Source organism: Pantherophis guttatus, chromosome 8 (assembly GCF_059756535.1).
Source record: "Pantherophis guttatus breed Tessera chromosome 8, ASM5975653v1, whole genome shotgun sequence".
Taxonomy (NCBI): domain Eukaryota; kingdom Metazoa; phylum Chordata; class Lepidosauria; order Squamata; family Colubridae; genus Pantherophis; species Pantherophis guttatus.
The window spans coordinates 59975290-59994018 of NC_142070.1; positions in this window are offsets into that span (position 1 = coordinate 59975290).

Here is an 18729-nt window from a genome sequence, read left to right on the forward strand (position 1 = left end):
AGGTGTAATTTTCATAACCCATTTCCCATGTTCAAGCCAGGCAGTTGCGCCCCACTGTGCCCCCCCCATCAGTGAAGACTGTGAGGGCATTCACCAAAGGTTTTAAGGAGATACCATTTTGGACTATGATGTCCAAACAATGTGATCTGATTTGCCTATGTGACAGACCTCATGTCCTGAGGAAGAGTCTTTAAGGATCATTGTGCTGATGTTTGCATTCCTCAGCATGGTTTGCCAACTACTGAGAAAGCAATCATCCCCACACTCCAAAACAAATGCACTGGGCTCAATATTCTTCCTCAGGGGAAGAATTCTCTAACAGATGCACTATCCAGAAAACCACAATATAATAGCGGAAAACCTGAAGTTATCAAACTCCTGTTCTCAGCCTCCCAGCTGGCAGCCAAGGTGATAACCAGGTCGCAAGCCAAACAGGACCTTCTAGCAGACAATGCCACCGTTCAGGCATTTAAACAAGCCCTACTTAATGGTGACTGGTTCCAAGCCCATAAAAATACCTGTTTGCTTAAAGACAACCTGGCTTGGGTAGGGGTAAAATCATATGTTTCAGCTAGCCAGAGGCTTCCTCTTATGAAGGTATGCCATGATTCCAAAATGGCTGGCCACTTCAGATTTGTAAAAACCCTGCACCTTATAAAAAGACAATTCTGGTAGCCATCCCTCAAGAAAGACATAGAAAGCTACATTGCCAGTTGCCCTATCTGCGCAGCAGTGAAAAGTAGGCAAGGAAAAAAACCCTGGATTCTTACAAACTGTAGCCAAGCCTTCAGCACCCTGGAGAGAGATCTCCATGGATTTTATTGTAGAACTGCCAGAAAGTGGGGGAAATACTGTCATTTGGGTCGTAATGGACTGTTCTCCATGCAGGCCCATTTTATCCCCTGCCAAAAAATCCCCACTGACAGGGCACTTGCAAAACTGTTCCTGCAACACATTTATCAGCTGCATGGGGCCCCCACAAAGAACAATATCTGATCGAGACTTCTGGTTGATGTCTCAGCAAGAACAGCTAGAAAATATCGGGGTCCACCAAGCCATGCAAAATCCAGCTGGTAACCACTGTTGGGAGGTCCTGCAAGGTCAAAACTGCCTTGTAGGGGCAGCAAAGAAAGGAGAGGGACTTCGTCGACCACAAGGAATTTGCAATTTCATTGTTAGGTCCGAAGCAAGCTCTCTCGAATGGCAGCAGGGATGATGGCCATTTTTTGTGGCAATCACAAACAGTGACAACTGGTACCATAAGATTTGTGCTGGAGCAGTCCATGGACAGAGCATTGAAACTGGATGAGATAACTTCCAACTCTTACTCTAAAGATTTAATTTAAGTATAAGAATTTTAAAAGATAATCTCCAAACATTAAGGAAGCGGTGATAAGACACATGGAGAAAATTAAAGACTGAAAATTAAGAGGCAAAAGAAATGCCCAAGGGAAGCTTTAAAATACAGAAAGCCTGGGGAAAAAGCTTAAATAATTTGAAAGGTGATTTTTGGGAGAATCTGTCTTGCTTATTTGTATTTTTAAATCCTCTGGACTTATTGGATAATCAGCTGTTATTGACATATTGTTTAATGTTGGACTTGGGAGCAGGAGAGCCATCTACTGGAAGAAGAGGAGCACTACAGCACTATAGCATCAATATTCTAAGTGAAAGTGAGGTCCAATACACATGAAGACTAATACACAAAATAGAAGAAAGTAAATAGCATCTGGAAGGCAGCCTGACCTTGACTCTATTCTAGAAGACGATTTGGATATTTTGAAAATACCTAACAAGTTTCTTTTTCCTCTTGAAGATTTCTAAGATGAACTAAATGGCAAATAACTAAACTTTATTGAAACTGGCTATTGCATTATGGATTTGAAAGATTGGAGGAACCTAGTGGATTAATTTGGATTTGGATTATTAAGGCTATTTGACAGAGCATTCTACAAGGCAAAGGAAGAAATTTGATAGAAGAAAAGAGAAAAGAAGAAAAGTTAAATAAGACTTTAAAATTTGGACAATTGGGAAGATATGTACTAAAAACTCTTAAAGATTATAAACTTAGGGGATTTGGAGACATAACTATGGGATTGATTGAATTTTATTAAGTTGGAGTTTTTAAATATTGAGACATTGGAACTAAAGAGGTATACTGAGTAATTTTTATTAAATCATTACAAAATGGATCTACAGGGGATAATAGAGGCAAATGAAGAAATAATTTTAATGCTCAAAAACATGCATGAAACTATAAAGAACAATAAGGAGATAAGGAGATTGTCTAAAGATAAAGAAATGAGTGTAGAAGCTATTCAACAATTGTGGGGGAAGACGAACATAATATTCAGGAAATAGATGAGAAATTAGAAGAAGTGGAAGGAAAAAATCAAAACGAGATACAAGAAGATAAAGATAATGAAGAGAGAGGATTAATAAGTAGGAATCAATCAGAGAATTCCTTCAAAACTTATAATAGAACAGAAAAAAAGGAAAAATCTCTTTAAAAAAAGAGGTTCAGAAAAAAAAAGAGAAAACTCTCTTTTAAAAAAAGAAAATCTTACTGATGGGTGTTCAAATAATACAGCAGAAAGAGACAAAGAGCAACCTGAAGGGAATGTTCAGTAGGTACCATATTTTTCGGCATATAAGACACACTGGAGTATAAGATGCACCTTAGTTTTTGGGGAGGAAAATAAGAAAAAAGCTGATTGGCAGGTGGATCAGCCTCCCGGAATACCCCCAATCAGCTGTTCCCAGAGGTGAATTTTAGCAACAGGTTCCTTGGTTGTGAGCTCTGTGCCTTGCTTCTTCTTCTTTTTTTTTTTCTGCTTCTGAAACTTCTGAAACTCTGTTTCAGAAAAAAACTTTTTTTCCTGCCTCTGAAAGCCTCCAAAACAGAGCTTCTGTTTGGGGACTTCTTTTCTGAAGTTCGGTTTGGGGGCTTCTTTTCTGAAGCTTCATTTCTGAAACCTCCATTTGAGAAGCTGGGCAGGGCTACATTCGGAGGATATGACGCACCCAGATTTTCACCCTCTTTTTTGGGGGAAAAAGTGTGTCTTATACTCCAAAAAATACGGTATAAAAATATCAAAAAGAGGTATAAGACTTCAAGAGAGAGAAATAAAAGGGTGATTAAAGTCAATAAATGATGGAACTCCAAAAGGGTTAAGAGATAATGGATATTGATAAAGCATATTAATAAAAAGAAAAAAAATACAAATAGGGAAAATAGTAGCATACATATTAACAGATAATAGAATCTATTATAATTAAAAATAAGCTAAACTTAGTAGGTGGAAGTTTAGGATTGGATAATCTAATTGTATTATTAATATTAATAGTGTGTTAAAGTATATTGTGAACATTTAAGGATTAGAAATTATATTCCTGGGATTGATGATTGGGGAGTTCAGTTCACTTCAAAGCTCTGGAAATCTTTTCTGGGCCTCCTAGGTACCGGCCAGGGCCTAAGCTCCTCCCACCACCCAGCCAGTTGAGAGAGAGACTGAACAGCATTCTAGAACAATATTTGAGATGTTTTATTAATTATCATCAAGCTAACTGGACAAACCTCCTGCCCTTTGCAGAGGTGGTATACTAGCATGTTCATTCTAGCATGGGATTCACCCTGTTCTGAGTTGCGACAGGCCAGGATTTCACCCCAATGCCAGAACTACCAGTAGAGGAACCAACCATACCCTCCCTTAACTAGTGGATACAACAATTGCAAAACACCTGGCCAGTAGTAAGATAAGCTCTAAGCAAGAGTAGGGCCACTTTTAAAACTCAAGCTGACAAAAAAAGAATTGAACAAAAACCTTTCAAAAGGTCTTGAGTTGTCAAGCATCTGAATGTAAATCACATAATCATATGGATGTTTCAATGGCAATATGTGAAAAATGGTCATAAGTCACTTTTTTCAGTGCTATTGTAATAGGATACCATGTGCCATCATTTTTCTATCAAATTGGAATGGAGTTTTAGCCTTTGTTTAATTGATCCCAATTCAGATCAGGAGCCCAATTTTCATTTGCAAGTTTTAAAAATAGAAACAGCTTCAAAGTACACTTTTAACATGTCATATCCTGATCTTACATGCCTATTTCTGGGAAATAAAATTAAGGGAAGAGTTTAGCAGTTTGCATATCCCACTTATGTACTTTATATATTCATCCAGATAGTATGGAAAATTAGATGCTTCATTATATAGACTTTTCAGATGAAATAGCACATTTCTACTGCATAGTCATAAAGAAGCATAACTGCAACATTAAAGGAATTATGTGAGTTTGGGTTGCAAGCAGTGGTGGGTTGCCCCCGGTTCACACTGGTTCTATAGAACTGGTAGTAAAACCGGCGGGAGGCTCCACCCACTGACCCCGACACCATCAAAACGCTTCTGCGCTTGTGCAGAAGAGCACACGCGTGGCCCCGCTGCAAACCAGCAGTAAAGGTAAGTAGAACCCACCCCTGGTTGCAAGTATACAGGCCCTGGGAATGTAACTGGTTTGTATTATCTCATGCTCTTCGTTGCATACTTCTTAATGCTAGATATTAATAGGGTTACAATTATCTACTAGCAACATTATGGAAACTGCAGAAGTAACACTCCAAAATTCTCTTTTGCTGCAGGTTTAAGGCCACATTTCTGAAGGCTTAGCTAGGAGGCTGATCCACATAAGATAACTGTTGAAGGACATTTCTAACACTGACAGAGGAAGATATCTGAGTATCATTTGACTCTGGCACCTGGAATATGCATGTTTGTGCTTGCATGATGTGTGGTTGACTGAATCAGGCATTCCCCAGGGAAAATATTCAATAGCAGCAGATAGAGATCAGCTCCCAGTCATTGCAAAGATAGTTGGGAGAATGTCACATTTGGCTCACTTCCTTTATTCTAACTTTCCAGAGTGACTTTATTGGATTTGGCATTATTATGGATAGATCTGGAAGATGTGTGCACCCTTTAGCACTATATCTATTTTAACCTCCTTCCCCATATTAGCATAAAAGGTGAAAAGTAGAATACAGAAAGTGACAGGGTTCCTAGAGCAATCCCATTTTTATGGGGCTTTCTAGGACTTCATCTTGTTTAGGTAGCAGGAAAAGAGTGATAGAGAGTTAAACCATCTCTACACTGTACATATGATGTGATGATCATGGCAGGTAAGGTTAACCCAAATAATCCTGGGGTTGTTTAAGATAAAAGTTGCATCCTTTAATCCCACAATCATTCTTTTGGCTAGTCACATGAGACACTAAGTAGCCAGAGAGAAATGAAAGTTAGCAAGAACCATTATTAGGTTTGTTGATGGAACTGCTGAGTCAAATTCTGAATCAAATGCTGTATCTTCTCATTTATATCAGTTTATTATTTCATATATAAAATACACAGCTACCCTTTTCTGTCATATTGTTGATTTGTTTTCAAATATTGTTCAGGTCATTGAAATAATGAATTTATTTTCTTGCAAAAAATGACATACATATTTTGTGACTCCATCACACATCAACAGAATTCACAGTATAAGAGAAAATGGGTCATGGAAATTTGTACTAAAATATATGGATATAAAATAAACAGATCTATAAGCAAATAATTGAGCAATAAAGCTGGCAGATTAAAAATGTCTTTCTAAATGCTGTTGATAGTAGCTACACTTTGGGAGATTTTCCAGGAGATCACAATTACACAACTAAATTAAAAACAAGGACAGTTAATTCTAGGAAGAATGGGGACACATGCAAGACTGTAAGTGAGCTAAGAAAGTGGCACAAAGTGTTTGGAACATAGCAGGAGCAGGCTAAGAAGTAATTGCTAATTTTTACTAGTGTTGTTGTTACAATATCCTCTCTTTATTTTGTGCAACTCAAGGCAGTATACATAATGCTCCCACCTCTAGTTTTTTTTCACAATAATCCTGTGGGTTGGATTGACAAGTCTGATTAGTCAAAAGTCCCCCATCCAGCTTTCCTACATTAGTGAGTACTGGAATTCACACACTCCTGATTTCTAATCCACCACTTTGACCTTATCAACCCTTGAGGTAATCCAGACAAGAAGCTTTAAACATGAGTAATAGCAATAGCAATAGCACTTAGACCTATAAACCACCCTTATAAATAGTACTCTCTGGGTGGTTTACAATGTCAGCATATTGCCCACAACAATCTGGGCAGTGGTGGGATTAAAATAATTTAACAACCGATTCTCTGCCCTAATGACTGGCTGGGTGGGCGTGGCTGGGTGGGCATGTGACTGGGTGGGCATGGCCAACTTGATTGGTCTCACCCTTAGGAAATTTCTCCTTAGTCCACATTATATTAAATGGTGACATGACAAAAACCTTTCAGATTAGTATGGGAGTGAAACAAGGTTGCCCACTGTCACCACTTTTATTTATATTGGCTTTAGAGGTTCTCCTAAGAAGAATTAGACATAACAATGAGATAAGAGGATTGAAAATTAGGAGTGAAATATTTAAAATTCAGGCATTTGCCGATGACGTAGCATTAATTATGGAAGAACCGTTAGAAACAGGACAAAAAGTCTTGGAAGTGTGGCCACTGTCAAGGTACCTTCTACCATATGTGGTGGACGTTTCCTGAAGCAACGAAATTTTGGAGAACAATACAAAGATGGATTCAAGAAGTAATAGAGGAAAACATCAATCTGGCGCCAGAGACCTGGGAGTACCAAAAAGGGTATATGGGAAGAAAAAGAAATATTTAATTACGCACATCATCACAGCCGCTAGGTTAATATATGCAAAGCATTGGAAAGAGAAAGGACGCCCAACGGAAGAGCAGATAATCAGTAAAATACTAGAATGCGCAGAAATATGCAGGCTAACACATGTGTTAAATGAGAATGAGGACTCGGAATTCTACACAGTATGGGAAATGTGGTATAGGTGGTTGGAAAATAAACGTAAATGTTAATTTGAACTAAGGGGGGTAGTATCAAATCATCTATGTAATCTATGTATTTTAAGTAATAATCTACATCATAACTTACATAGTAATAACTTATAAGTAATTCATATCTTAATCTTAAAATATTTATGTAATCTATTAGATACTACTTATATAAGTATATAGCATGGTTGAACGTAGCCAAACCGAAAATGTTGAATTGTACTATTATGTTATTCAATAAAAATCCAAAAAAAAAAAAAGGAAATTTCTCCTTAGTCCAACTCACAATAAAATAGTACAATAAAATAGCACTGTTCCAATATTTAGAATAGAATAGAATAGAATAACAAAATTGGAAGGGATTTTGGAGGTCTTCGTCCAATCCCCTGCTGAGGCAGGAAACCCTACACCACTTCAGACAAATGGTTATTCAATTTCTTCTTTAAAACTTCCAGTGTTTGAGCATTTATAACTTCTGGAGACAAGTTGTTCCACTGATTAATTGTTCTGTCAGGAAATCTGAGGGGCTCCTACAGAAATGAGGGGGTCAATCTATTTTCCAAAGCACCAAAAAGGCATAATAAGAAACAATTGATGGAAACTAACCAAAGAGAAAAGCAGTTTAGGATTAAGGAAAAATTTCCTAAGGGTGAGATCAATCAATCAGTCTTTACAGTCTAATACTGTAAGATAACTCTTAAATGCTGAAAATGCAGGATCAAAATACATAAACATAGAAACAGCATTGCAACCCTATTCCAAATCAATAAAATCAATTCTGCTAATTAGAATGTGTATTTAAAAAGACATAAGAACTCTGACAAGAAACTCCTCCTCTGTATTAACATATTTAAAACTCCTTCCCTAGCTTATTCCCATCAAGAACAAGGAGAGATTCAACCTAGAAATAAGGAGGAATTTTCCAACAGTGAGAACAATCAATCAATGGAACAGCTTGCCTTCAGAAGTTGTGGGAGCTTCATCACTGGAGACTTTCACAAAGAGATTGGCCTGCCATTTGTCAGAAATGGTGTAGGGTCTCCTGCTTGGGTGGGGGGGGGTTGGACTTCCAACTCTGTTAATCTGTATGATCTGTAGGTTTCTATTGTTTCTGTGCTGACTGCATTCCTGCGGTTTTGTTATTACAACTAAGTATTCACCTGTTAAATGGTTCTTGGCTGTCTGCCCAGGCCGGAGCTATTAACTGAAGGGAGAGAGAAGGGGAAAAAAAGCTTTAAAGGGGTTATAATTTTTCTGCTGAGGAAATGTCTATGTGGTTATTTCTTCTTTTTCTTTTCCCTTCCTTTGGTTAATTATAAATGAACAGGAACATCTGAGGTGTGTGTGAGCTATTTGTAGACAGGCAGGCAGTCTTGACTATTCTGCTGGTTCACAGAACTCCACAAAGAGTTAACAAATGGTTCTCCTGGACTGATGCGAACCAGTTGAATCCCACCACTGAATCTGAGTCCTCACTTTACTGACCTCAGAAGGATGGGAGACTGAGTCAACCTTGAGCCCCATCAGGATCGGACTCCAGGCTGTTTCTCATCTTGACTTTTGATGCTTTGGAAAATAGGTTGACCCTCTCATCTTTGTAGAAGCCCCATAAATATTGGAACACTGCTATCATCTCTCCCCTAGTCTTTCTTTTCATTAGACTAGACATACCTAATTCCTCTAACCATTCTTCATATGTTTTCCATTAATATGTTTACATATTACATATTTTACTTATTAATATATTTTACATACTTTATGTAAATATGTTAATAACGTATTTTATGTAGAAATGTATTTAACATTAATACGTAAAATACATTTTTATGTTAATACATTTTTGTATGCCACCAGTCTGCTTATCATTTTTTAAAATATAGTTTTACTTACAGTTTTTTCTTGAACATCCATAAATACTTGGTGAACAGTGTATTGTCTGGGTCAATATATTTTAATCACAGTACTACTACTACTACTAATATTATTTAGATATACATAATCATAATCTTTCAACTTCTAACATTTGTGTATACATGGTAATTATAATGTGTTCTATTATATATCAGTATATATAATACTATTTTCCCAGTTTCTACCTTCTATCTCTTTTTTCTAACTCTTATTAAGAGTTAGAGTTGAAATTCTAAAAAGGGCAAGAGATGATGGATGGATATAGAATACTTCTTAATAGGGTGGCTATCTTATTAAGCCACCCTATTAAGAAGTATTCTATATCTATCCATCATCTCTTGCCCTTTTTAAAATTTCAACTCTTATTGACTTTTTGGTAAATCTTTCATGCTTCTCCCTTGGGATCTTATAACTCCTTACATCACATTTATTTAATCTAAGTATTTCATCTGCCACAACACCTAACTCTTGCTGTTGGATCTCTAGAAAACCCGTCTGTAGTTCTTTCATCTTTATTCTCATCTATGTTTTGAACTCTTAAAGATAATCTGTCTGTTCCATTTTAAACATTATTACTATCTCTTCCATACTTTTATCCACTTGTATCATTTTTTGACTTATCTTCTCTATTCTTTCTTCAGCTCCTTCTGGTTTCTCCCCTGTTGTCTGAATTTTTTGTTCATCTTTTATTATTATTTTCTGGGGGTTTTCTAGCCTCACATCTTTATCCTGCATCAATTCCATCATCTCCCTATGATTTCTTGTCATATCTTCCTGAATACATTGAAACATCAATAATATTTCTTTATAAACCATATTTGTTTTCCCCTGTTGAAACATTTTGTAATCATTTAATGGGCTAATAGTTGCTCAATATTCCACCAAGATTCCAATATCCCAATTGCCCAAAAACACCAAAAACATCAATATTAATCAAATTTACACAGTCTCAGAACTGTTCCTCAATGTCCGCTCAATTTATAGTCCTTAAAATTTTCCAATTTGCACTCTCTAAATTTTTCAACTTTTTAAGTCTTGTTTAATTTTTCTTCTCTCTTCTTTCCCTTTTGCCTTATAGAGTGGTCTGTCAAATAGTCTTAATAATCCAGATTGGCCCACCAAATTTCTCCAAATGTCTTTAATTCACAGAATCAAATGTTCAATTTCAAAGATGTTTCTTGTTAATTGTAATCCACCTTACCTTAAAAATCTTCAAAAGGCTCACTTAATATTTCCAACCTGCCAAACAACCAGTAAATATGGAACCAAAATAGAAAGGCCTTCCAGGTGTTGTTTGCCTTTCACTATTTCCTTTGTTCTCCTCTTTGTTTTTCTTGTATTATCAATTAACAAATTAATCGTCACTTGCCAAGATCATTTCCCATCATGAAATAGTATAGTATCTTCTTTCACCAGTAGGTAGGACCCTCTTCCTTGATCGCACCCCTCACTCGGCTTCTGCAGAAAAAGGTCCCATTCCGGTGGGGTACCCCCAAGCAGCAGGCATTCCAGGCCTTGAAACAAGCCTTCATGAAGGAGCCTAACTTGAAGCATCTTGACTCCCACTGTCCATTTGTGATGGAAGCAGATGCATCGGATGTTGCTCTTGGTGTGGTGTTGCTCACGCGTCCGGTGGTACCCTCTTCCCTTGCGCATATTATTCACGGAAGCTCAACCCTTCCAAGCACAATTACATCATCTGGGAGAAGGAGTTACTGGCCATTAAGATGGTGTTTGAGGCCTGGAGACATCTTCTGGAGGGGGCCTGGCATCAAATTGAGGTCCAGATGGACCATAAAAACTTGGAGTTCCAACAGACTGCCTGAAAACTGAACCAACAGCAGATTCGGTGGTTCCTCTTCTTTGCCAGGTTCAATTTCTGCATTACGTACATCCCTAGTGGTCACAATGAGAGGGCGGATGTGCTCTCACGGAAACCGGAGTATTCCCACATCAAAGACCCACTTCCTCTCTGGTCAGTGTTGCCTGTAGAGTCTTTCTCCATGGTTCAAGAACCAGTGGATTTATGGGCTCAGATACGGGAAGTGCAGTGGCCCAATGCTTACATGGTGCAACGGAAGGAAGAGGTAGGGCCAGCCTCTCCATGGACATTTCACGAGAAACTCTTGCGGTACTGAGACAGGCTCTACATGCCAGTGGGGCCGTTCCAGGGACTTATCTTGTCGCAGTGCCATGATAATCCTGCGGCGGGGCACTTTGGCCTCTTTAAGACACTGAATCTAGTTTCCTGCACTTTTTGGTGGCCCCAGTTGCGACACAATGTCCAGACAATGTCACGTCCTGTGTTCGCTGCTGACAGGCCAGGTGGGCAACAGGAGCCCCTCCAGGCCCTCTCCAGCCATTGCCAACACCAGAGAGACCCTGGGGTGCCATTTCCATGGACTGCTTGATGGATTTGCCTTCGTCTTCTGGATTCACAACTGTGTTTGTGGTGGTGGACATGCTGACGAAGATGGTGCATTTCATTCCATGTCGGGGGTTACCGACGGCTCACACCACCACCCTCATGTTTATCCAACACATCTTCTGGCTGCATGGCCTACCTGATAGGGTTGTTTTGGACAGAAGAGCTCAATTTACAGCCCAGTTTTGGAAAGGGCTGATGACGGCCTTGGACATGAAAATCTGCCTGTCATCAGCACATCATCCAGAAACTGACGGCGGGATTGAGAAAGTTATCGGCATTCTGGAGCAATACCTGTGCTACTTTGTGAGCCAGCAACAAGATAATTGGATAAGATAATTGAGCAGAGTTCGTGTTCAACAACTCGCAGCACACCTACACGGAAACAACCCCTTTCCTGGCTAATGTGGGATATCATCCTCGGTTCTTTCCCCTCACGCAACTCAACTCCCTGGTACCAGTCCATCAGTTGGTGCAATGGTCTCTAGAGAAAGCAAAAGAGGACTATAAAAGAGTCGCGCACCAATCTCGGCAGGTGACACCGCCATTGGCTGAGCGGGATCAGGTATGGTTGTCCACCAGGCACCTTCCATCAGACCGGCCAGTCAGGAAGCTAGACCACCGGTACCTTGGTCCATTCCCTGTGGAGGCGGTTATTAACCCGGTCGCCTACCGCCTGACCTTGCCACGCTCGATGCATGTCCATCCAGTCTTCCATAGATCCCTCCTTGTCCCAAAACAACCAGCCTGTCCGCTCTGCCAACCTGACCGTCCCCAGCCAGTGCCACATGACAGAGATGAACCACCTGAGTATGAGGTCGTCAGCATTTGGGACTCCTGGTGGCTAAAAGGATGGTTCCAGTATCTCATTGAGTGGAAGGGATATTATTTATTTATTTATTTATTTATTTATTTATTTATTTATTTATTTATTTATTTCATGTATTTATATATGGAATATGGACCGGAGGACTTCACCTGGGAGGATGCGACCTTTGTGCATGCACCTATCTTGTCACAGCTGCATCCACATTGTCAGACCCGGGGGAAGGGCCCTGCAGTGAGGGATAGTGTTGTGATCTGCCAGCAGCCTGCAGAGCTGGCAGCGGAGTTGGACAGTAAGGAGACTGAGGAAGAACATGGGCCAGTCCTGGAGGTTGGGAAAGGCCCGGAAGAGGGCTCTACATCAGAGGCAGAGATGGGGCCAGGACCATCTGGGAGTGATGTGCAGACTCTGGAGCCTCCAGAGGCTGACAGCAGAGAGGCAGAGGAACAGGAGGAGCTTGCTCCTAGTGCACGCATGAGAAGAGCTGCCAGAAGGCAAGAGCAGCTAAAGTAAAAAAGACGACTCGGGAATAAGGCCAAGAGATGATTGACCCCTCCCATAAGGCTTAAAAGACCAGCAACGGCTCTTGGGCTCTTTGCTGGAAAACAACATTGATAGATTTGTTTCTTGTCTTGCTGCATTTATTTCTTGTTGGCGTCTTCTGCTTCTGAACTTTTGCCAAGAAAAGCCTTTGGCAGTTTGCCACAGTAGACCAAGGTTGGTGATAAGGCTGAAGAATTGTGTTATGAAGAATTTGTTTTGAATTAGTTTGGACTATGCTGAGAATGAGTTAATTCTCAGCTGTTCTAATAAAGTCTGTTTGTTTAGAACTGGTTGCGTCTGATAATACCTACTTGGGCCACAACACCCATATCCATCCCACTGCGACACCAACCAGTGAATCAATCTGCTTATCATTTTTGTTACTCTTTTCTGAACTCTTTCCAGAGTCTCAACAACTTTTTTATATTGTGATGACCAGAACTGGATGCAGTATTTCAAGTGTGATCTTTGCAAAGTGGTACTAGAACTTCACATGATCTTGATTCTATCCCTCTATTAATGCAGCCTAGGGTTGCTTTGGCTTTTTTGGCTTCTGCCATACATTGTTGGCTCATATTTAAGTGATTGTCCATTAAGACCCCAAGATCTCTCCCACAATTACTGGCATCAAGCCATGTTTCACCTAGCCTGTATCTATATAGTTGGTTTTTCTTGCCGAAGTGTAGAACCTTTTATCTATGCTGAATTTCATTTTGTTAGATAGGGCCCAGTATTTAAATCTGTCAAGATATTTTTGGATCATGAACTTGTCTTCTGGGGTGTTGGCTATTCCTGCCAGTTTAGTGTCATCTGCAAATTTAATGAGTTCCCTTTCTATTTCCTCATTTATGAAGATAGTGAAGAGTATTGGGCCCAAAACAGAATCTTGGGGTACCCCACTGCTTCTTTCCTTCCATGTAGATGTTGTAGTTCCATTGAGGACTACACGTTGAGTATCATTTGTCAACCAGTTACAGACCCATCTGGTGGCGATGTTGTCAATAACACATTTTTCTTGCTTGCCAAGAAGTAGGTTGTGATCTATTTCATCATTCTTCAAATAACTGAAAGGATATCCTGCAGCAGAAGATGAATCTCTGTCAGAGTGCATATTATTATTTTATAATTTATAACAGTCCAGTCCTATGATGCTGATCCATGGCCCCTTAATGACCATTACACTGAGGGGACCCTTGAACTCTCTAAATTGTACCCTAATGGTAGCTTTGCCCCTATGGCAACTCTGGAAGTCTGTTAGCACTAAACTTGATGATTTGAGCAGGACTCGCCATCAGCTATGTTTGCAAATGTGGTCGAAAGTCATGGATGATATAATGGACAGGGCTGATCCAGTATCAAGCTCCATGGAGCATGGGACCCCTTGAAGCTTTAGTTGGAGTTTTATCTTTTCTTTGATGGAGTGTTGGGTCCTTGTGCGTTGGATGCTACGCCTTCCCAAACAGTATTCAACTCAGTTCTGTCTTGGGGGCCTTTTCCACTTGTGCTGCTGTGTCGCATATTTCATTTCCCCCTGATGACCTTTGCAAACTCTGGCAATGTGCCCTTGCTTCCCACAGGCATGGCATACAATTGTGCGGAATCTGCACTCTGCTCTTTCATGTTGTCCCTCACAGCTTGCACAGCTCTGTGGGGGAGTTACTTCCTTCGTGGAGTGTGGCTGTCTGGGTATCTCTCTCCACAAGTGGTTGATTTCGTTGCTCTCACTGACCTCCTCCGATTCTTCTGCAGTCTCTTGGTGGATCGCTGTGGGGCTAGTGTATGTTTTTGGTGGCCGGAGAATCTTCATGGCCCTTCCAGCAGCCTCATTTGCCATGACTTCCTTCAACACATCTTGGAAAGTCAGTTTCTCCATGGTGAATAGGTGCTGCTGTAATTTATTTATTTATTTATTTATTTATTTATTTATTTATTTATTTATTTATTTATTTATTAAGTTTATATCCCGCCCTTCTCCCCGAAGGGACTCAGGGCAGTGAACAGCCGAGAATTAAAATAACATGCAATATAAAAGTTAAAATAATTAAAAATAAATTAAATTAAACGGCTGCTCCAATTTAAAACCCCTAGCAATACAATTAAAAACCCCTAAAATCTATTCAGGCCAGGCCGGCTTGCTGAAATAAAAACGTCTTCAGGGCCTTACGGAAAGTGCGGAGATCCGGAATCAGCCGTATTCCGGGAGGTAGCTCGTTCCAGAGGGCGGGTGCTCCCACAGAGAAGGCCTTCCCCCTGGGGGCCGCCAGCCAACATTGCTTGACCGACGGCACCCTGAGGAGGCCCTCTCTGTGAGAGCGTATTGGCCGGTGGGAGGTTATCGGTAGCAGCAGGCGGTCTCGTAAATACCCTGGCCCTAAGCCATGGAGCGCTTTAAAGGTGAGAACCAACACCTTGAAGCGCACCCAGAAGACCACTGGGAGCCAGTGCAGCTCGTGCAGGAGAGGTGTTATATGGGAACGCCATGTCGCTCCCGTGATCACCCGCGCGGCCGCATTCTGGACCAGTTGGGGTCTCCGGGTGCTCCTCAAGGGGAGCCCCATGTAGAGAGCATTAGCATAGTCCAGGCGAGAAGTGACGAGAGCATGAGTGACTGTGCATAAGGAATCCCGACTCAGAAAGGGGCACAACTGGCGTATCAGGCGAACCTGATAAAAAGCCCCCCTGGCCACGGCCGTCATATGCTCTTCTAAAGACAGCCGTGTGTCCAGGAGGACGCCCAAGTTGCAAGCCCCCTCTGTGGGGGTCAATGACTCACCCCCCCAATAGCCAGCGATGGCGCCAGCTGTCTATATCGGGATGTCGGCATCCACAGCCACTCGGTCTTGGAAGGGTTGAGTCAAAGCCTGTTCCTCCCCATCCAGACCCGCACGGCCTCCAGACACTGGGACATCACTTCAAGGGCATCATTGGGGTGGTTTAGGGTGGAGATGTACAATTCCCTATTATGCAGGCAGCAAATGAGCATGTCTCTGAGATGGTCTTCCAGATCAGGGAACTCACATTGGCACGAAGCTTGGCGATGGGTTGCCACAAACTCTGCTGCAGATTCCCCAGATCTCTGTCCTTGTTGCTTGAATGCATGGCGCCAGGTGATGACTGACAGTCTAGGTTCAAAATGTTTCTTTAATTTTTTCTTGAGACGTATGAGCTCCACTGTTCTGGGTGAGTAATGTCAAACTCATTGAGTCTTCCCAGTTTAGCCATTTTGAGAAGGCCCCTGGGGTGCTGGTTAATGCCTGTCTTACTGCGGGTGAAGCTGAGCTGCACTTAGGAGTCCTGGGGATGGATCCCTCAAGTGTGTCTGTGCCTCCAGTGTGCCTTATTGGCAGGCAGGGTAGGGAGTGTGGTTTCACCAGGGCTTTTTACCTGGTCTGATATCCAGTGATCTCAGCGTGCCTCCAGTGTGGCTTACTGGCAGGCGGGGGTGAGGATTAGTCCTGCTGGGGCTTTGTTACCCAGCCTATCACCAAGTGACTTCAGTCTCTTGGTTAGCAGCAGCTCTTTCCCCTGCAGCATCCCACCTTCGTCGCCACTATTGTGTAGTGGGCTTCAGTAGGCAAGAACCAGACCAGCATAGCTGCAACAGTATTTATTGACTCAAAAACGGAACTGAGGAACTGCAGGCAATTGCCTGGTATTTATACTCTAGGCCCACAGGGCCTTAACCAATCATAGAACTAGAAAAAGCCCACCCAAATATAAATGTGTTAAATTTCCCTCCAAAACAGTTCGGATCATCTAAAGGTTAGTTTCCCTTTTGGCTCAGTTAACAGTTAGGGTCATCTAAAGGTTTGTTTCACTTTGGCACAGTTACAGTTAGGGTCATCTAAAGGTTAGTTTCATTTTACACAACTATATACATTCAATACATAACAGTGTGTGTGTGGAGAATGTCTACCCGCTGCCGCTGATGAAGGATATGATGGCACATTTGGCCAAAGAAAAAATCTTTACTAAGCTGGACTTGAAGGAAGCTTACTACAGAGTTCGCATTAAGGAAGGAGATGAATGGAGAACTGCCTTTAATTGCCCTCTAGATTGCTTACAGTTCAAAGTACTCCCATTTGGATTACAAGGGGTACACACTGTGTTCATGCGTTTGTAGCCAAACCCATACTCAAACACCCCAACATGTTTGCCCTATTTGTGGTCCAGGCCGATGCTAGTGATGTGGCTGTGGGGGGCATGCTGTTGCAGGCAAATGCCACAGGGGACTTACCATCATGTGCTTACACCTCCAGAAAATTAACTGAGACTGAGAGGAGGTGGGCAATTTGGGAGAAAAAGCTCTTGGTGTACGATGGGCACTGCTAACTTGGAGACATTTCCTAGAAGAGGCAAAGCAGCCTTTTGAAGTGTGGACTGATCATAAAAATCTGGAGGTTCTAATTTTGTTTTTACAACTGCCATAGTAACAGGGAGGGGGGCCTCGGGTATTTGAGATGGGGAAGTGAGCTGGTGTACTCCCATGAGAACTCAAAGGGAGATTTGCACTCATGAAATATGGCGCTGCTGAAGGGAGGTGTTTATACTCTGTCAAGGCCAAAAGACAGGCTTTTCCACAACATTATACTGGACGTTGATTGGACTTTCAGTGCTGGACCCTGAGGAGAGGGATTTGGGGTGACTTTCAATCTGTAACTTTCACATATTTTGAATCAGATCTTGCCTTGCTTTCTCTGCTATCACTTCAAACTTAGTAAAAGTACCTTTTTTCTAAATCAAAGGAGTTGGGGGTTTTCTTCCTTGAGTTTTGAATGGAGGCAGGCCTGATATTAGACAAGATATGCTTTATCAACCAACCCGGAGACCCCAGTCTACCATGGGGGCTGAGCTGAGGTCGTCTGGGATTCCAGTTTTGGTACAGTTCCTTGTTTAGTTCATCTTGAAAGTGATAGACAAGCAAGCACTCCAGATACCCCCTCAGTTTTCCAGCCAGGCTGTGGAATTCCCAAATTTACTTGGCTATTGGTCAACTCCCTTGTTTTATGGAACAGATTCCAGATTCCACTTGATGGGCTTGTGCAAGGTCCTTGAATCTAGCTGAAAGCTCCTACATGAAGGCATCAATATTCTCCAATTCTGAGGCCCCTTTGACATGGAGAAACAGCACCCACTCCACAGCCTCTCCTTCCAAATTTGAAGTAATCATGTTTACACAGGCAAACTCATCAGGGTATGCTGTTCCATATTGCTTGAAGTAGTTCCACACCTGGTTCAGGAAATAGGCTTAGCTTCTCCAGCCACCCATCGAATGTGGCTTTCAGAGGTAGGGGCTCCTGATCATCCTGGACCAGCATGTAGCCTGGTAGCAGCCCCATCACCTATGGGACTACATGAGTCAGAGCTGGAGCTCCTACCCCCTTTGGGGTTATCCTGCAGCCACCTGAGGGAAGGCAACCACAGCTCCTTGCCCTATGTTCCCCAACCCCACCAGTTGGGGTTGAGATGGAGTTGCTGATACTTGGCTAGTCCCAAGCCCTGCTCCCAGGACCAACAATTTCATCAACGCCGCTCCCTGCATCTCCATTCTGACAAATCTCTCATGCAGCTGCTCTACTGAAGGGCTGCAGCATGCAGTCAGGAATTTCCACTCCTCCAATTCTTCCCAGTCCTCCTGGCCTTCCATTTACTTCCTTGAGTCACAGAGACCCTAGGTGAGATCAAGGGGAATTCTGTTTTGGCTGCCTTCCCCACCCTGCTCGGACATCACATCTTCAGATCAGGGCAGAGAGATCCTGTCATGGTTCCTTCAGACTAACAGATTAACAGAGTTGGAAGGGATCTTATAGGTCATCTAGTCCAGCCACCCACTCAAGCAGGAGACCCTACACCATTTCTGACAAGTGGCAGTCCAATCTTTTCTTAAAAATCTCAAGAGATGAAGCTCCCACAACTTCCGAAGGCAAGCTGTTCCATTGGTTGATTGTTCTCACAGTCAGAAAGTTCCTCCTCATATCTAGGTTGAATCTCTCCTTGGTCAGTTTTCATCCATTATTCCTTGTCTGGCCTTCAGGTGCTTTGGAAAACAGCTTGACGCCTCCTCTCTGTGGCAGCCCCTCAAGTATTGGAAGATGGC